The 4,426-nt window shown below is 42.4% G+C and overlaps 1 non-coding gene across 1 annotated transcript; it reads right to left on the bottom strand.

Annotated features, from left to right (window-relative positions):
• Positions 1 to 1,517: 1,517 nt before the first annotated feature.
• LOC116082829 lies at positions 1,518 to 1,622 on the bottom strand. Its single transcript, XR_004115461.1, has one exon. It is a non-coding gene; the product is annotated as a U6 spliceosomal RNA (small nuclear RNA).
• Between the last annotated feature and the right edge of the window lie 2,804 nt (positions 1,623 to 4,426).

The following is a 4,426-nucleotide window of genomic DNA, read 5'->3' as shown; positions in this document are numbered from 1 at the left end:
GAGACAGGACAAGCAAAGCCTACACAGTATAAATACTATATAACCAGCATCATAGGGCAGCCATTGCCAACCAGCCTTTCTTCAAACACATTCACCCTCTTTGGTAAACTAATCACCTAAGTAAAAGAGAGAAAGAGAGAAGAGAGAAGATAGATAGATAGAGAGATAGAGAGAGAGAGAGAGAGAGAGAGAGAGAGAGATGACCTCCCTCCCTCCCTTGACATTCAAAGCATGCAGATGGCTAGCAAGGCATTTCTGGAAAAAAAAATCTTTGCAAATTATAGAAACAGGAGCCCAGAAAGCATACTTAATACCAGGACTTGTTAAGGCCAGATGGGGCAGCTATGCGGCTCAGAGAACACTTGCTAAAAGGGGCTTCAAATTTAGCACCTTGACATCCTCTCCAGGGATGCTGATGGACATCTAGACAAAGGCACACTGACAGGGCGGGGAGGGGGGAAGGCCATCGTACAATTTTAAAGCTGTTCATTCCATTTCTGGACTGTATCACCTATCATGGATTAATATTGTAAAGACTTCTCATGAATTAAAAACTAAATGACCTCATAATATTTTTTGCATGACATCATTACACAGTTAGGGTACAAGCTACATATCTCTCCACATACACTTGTGATATATGCTTTTACGTCTGTAGCCCTTTGCCGGCTTGCTCTATTTTTTTTTAACATACTTACATCTGAAAACACTTAGACGCTGGGGAGAAGCCTCAGTAGATGAGTGGTTGTTAGGCAAGCATGAGGACCCAAGTTCAAATCCCAAATCCTCAGTACTTACATAAAAAGCCAGGCGCACCCACATTTGTGTCCTCCAAATTTAAAAACAATAAAAATAATGTCTCTACATTTTAGAAGTATCCCTGGCTTCACAAATCTTTTCTTAAAAAGCCAAATCCTTCATAGTGACAGCCCGAGAAGCTGCGTCCTTCAGGTTCTGTGTCAGACTGAGAAAGCCCCTGGAGACTAGGGGGACAGGTGGCTGGGAGGTCTTCCTCCCAGGGAGATTCGCTCTAAAGTCCTTTATTCTTGGGACCATTAACGTGCCCACCTTCACAGTACTTCAAAGGCATCACTGAACCATCAGACCATCCCTCTTGTCAGACTTCCATTACACCTTCACTGATATCCAAGTCTTGCAGCTGTCTTGACGGTCTATTCTAAGTACCCTTTCCTTCTGATGGAGGGGGCTGGGGCCCAGGGTTCCCGTAAGGCATGATGGAGGGGGCTAGGGCCCAGGGCACCCGTAAGGTATGATGGAGGGGCGGGGCCCAGGGTTCCCGTAAGGCATGATGGAGGGGGCTAGGGCCCAGGGTACCCGTAAGGCATGCGCACTGTGGCACTCACCTGGTTCAGGCCTCTGACGTAGGCTTTCTAGGAGACAAACAGAGCTTCTCTACCATCGTGTGCCTTCAGAACTCAGCCTGTGAACTGTATCTGTAACACAATGCCTGAGGCTCCATAATGTGTAAGGATGACTTTATTTTATTTTATTTTTTTAAAAAAATGGAACACCACGAATTTGCATGTCATCCTTGCGCAGGAGCCATGCTAATCTTCTCGGTATCGTTCCAATTTTAGTATATGTGCTGCTGAAGTGAGCACAAGGATAACTTTTTTTTTTTTTTTTTTTTTTTTTTTTTTTTTTTTTTGGTTTTTTTCAAGACAGGGTTTCTCTGTATAGCCCTGGCTGTCCTGGAACTCACTCTGTAGACCAGGCTGGCCTCAAACTCAGAAATCTGCCTGCCTCTGTCTCCCAAGTGCTGGGATTAAAGACGTGCGCCACCACTGCCCGGCAAAGATGACTTTCTATAGTGAGAATTTCGTGATTTTGGTTTCTTTAAAAAACAGAACTATTACATGAATATGTTTTTGTTTTAACCCCAGGTGTGGGACATGAGACTGCTTCAGATTGTTCCCCAGCGGCTGACTACGATTTGCCTCATGCTCTAGCAGAGGTGTGGTTTTGCCAGCTGCAGATAGTTTCTGCAATAGTGTGACCTTTGGGATTGTGGGGACTTTTCAGAGGATATATAAATACCTGAGCCCCAATAGAAGGGGCTGGGTGGCCCGTTGGTGGTTGGTTGGAGTTTGTTAAGTAGTTGTGTTCGAAGAGACAAAAGGAAGAAATTAGATATCCTGATGACGACAAAGATCAAACTTGCCCCAGGGAACTCAATGCCCCAATCAGCAGGAAGTAGTCATCCCTCTTCCCCTCTATCTGCTTCCTCTCCTACTCAGTGCTAGGGGTTGACAGGGTGGAAGAAGGGTGGAGAAGGGTGGAAGAAAAAGAACCACAACAGAGCCAAGGGTCCAGCCTCACCTTTGACTCATGGCTCTGCTCACTGGGAACCCCATGGCTCTGCACACTGGGAACCCCATGGCTCTGCACACTGGGAACCTCAACAAGATCGCCACACTGGCAGCTGCCTCTTTCCCTTAAAAAACAAAAAGGCAGATTAGCATATAAAATATGGATTGCATTATGGCATTGCCATTCGTGTGTGTCATTACACTTTGTTCCAAATTCATTTTCTTCCCTCGTTCTCTTCCCACATTTATTCATTCTCCCGGAGCCCCCTTCTGCTCTCCCAGAGCCCCTCCTGCCTTCTCATCACGTGCTCCACTAGACGGACTTTTCTTCCCTCCTGTCTGTTCATATCTCTTTCCCCCTCATGCTCTACTTTCTCTTCTAGTTTTATGTCCTACATATGTGTGCATGTGCACACACAGACACACTCGAACACATACTCACACACACTCACATGGACACACACTCACATGCACACACACTCACACAGACACACACAAACCACACAGACACACAGATATACACACGACACACATGCGTGCACATATACATGCACACACACACACACACACACACAGAGTTAACTCTAGGTTCCACCAGCACTGTGCTACACACCTTTAATCCCAGCACTGAAAGAGACAAGCCGGTCTCTGTGAGTTCAGGGTCACAGTGGTCTACAGTAAGTTCCCAGCCAGCTAGAGCTATAGAGCGAAAGCCTGTTTCCCCAAAACAAAACAGAACTAGGTCCAACACATAGGAGAAGCATGTACTAGTCACTAAGTCTGACTTATTTAACGTAACATGATTTCCTGGCCCATCCATGTCCTGCGTGCATCACAATGATTTCCTTATGGTTTTATGAAATTCCACTGTGTATCTGTGCTGTGACCATTCTAGGTCAGAACTACAATGGTCTCTGTGTTCACATCATCAAAATTGAGTGGATAACAATGAACTCACAGGTCCAGCAGCTCTCTCGGCTCAGTCTGTGCAGGGCCGCCTTCGACTCTCAGTGGGGGGGAGCCTTTACCAAAGAGGTGTGTTTCTTTTTTTTTTTGTCATATTTAAAATTTATAAAATATTATAACAATAAAAATGAGTATTATAAAAGTTGTTTGATATAAAACAACAATCAATTTAACAGTCTTATGCAGAAGCTTGTCTACAGTAATACTGAAAATACATACATTTTTCTGAATATAAATTTTAAATAACTTCAAACATATTAACTGTATATTTCAAAATAATACATCACTACTAGTATTTTTTAAATGAACATAAATATATAAAGTCTTTTTGTTCACTTGTTTTGTATTTAGTAGAGCTTAAAATCTTTGCTCTTACTGTGGTACAAGCCCAAAATAAGAACAATTTTAATCATTGGACTTCATTGTAATAAGGCTGTACTTCAATGACCCTCACATCACCAAAGGATTTTACCTCCATCGTAGCTAAGCTGAGAGTTGACAGTTCTGCTGTGCCGAGGAATGAACTGTACGCATGATTTTTGGATACAGACATCCTGCTATGATCAAAGCTAATTGACTTGAGTGAATGACTTTATTCTCAGCCCACAGAGAACAAGTTACATTCATTTAAGAAATGGTGTATGTATTAAGATGGTCTGTCCATAAAGTCATTCACCAACTGTTTCAATGAACAATGGTTCTGCTTGGAGGGTGGCACAGACATTAGGTGAGGGTAAGAATCTGGTTCATTGGCTATGATAATTTGGAAAAGCATTCATTTCAGAGAAAGAGTAACTTATAAAGTCCTCTTCTTCAAACTTGATACAAGAGTTACAAATGTCAAGCAAAGCATTCAGTCTCACTCTTTGTTGTTCTCTTACAAGTCATCTACCAAGTTAATTGTCTACATTTCTTTTGGGTATATAAATACTTTTGAAATATGTAAGCTGTTCTGAAAACCATAGTATAGTGTAAAAACATGAAATAGAAATACTACTAATAGAGAGGCTGAGATAGGAGAAGCAAGATTTCAAAACCATTATGTTGTATGCAGCAAGACATTGTCATGAACAAACAAGCTGAAAGTATATATGGATTGTACAATGTTGGACCTATTTCTCCAATTACCA

This window comes from Mastomys coucha, unplaced genomic scaffold, assembly GCF_008632895.1.
Source record: "Mastomys coucha isolate ucsf_1 unplaced genomic scaffold, UCSF_Mcou_1 pScaffold7, whole genome shotgun sequence".
Taxonomy (NCBI): domain Eukaryota; kingdom Metazoa; phylum Chordata; class Mammalia; order Rodentia; family Muridae; genus Mastomys; species Mastomys coucha.
The sequence above is the reverse complement of the archived record's forward strand: the minus strand, read 5'-3'. Positions and strand labels throughout refer to the sequence as shown.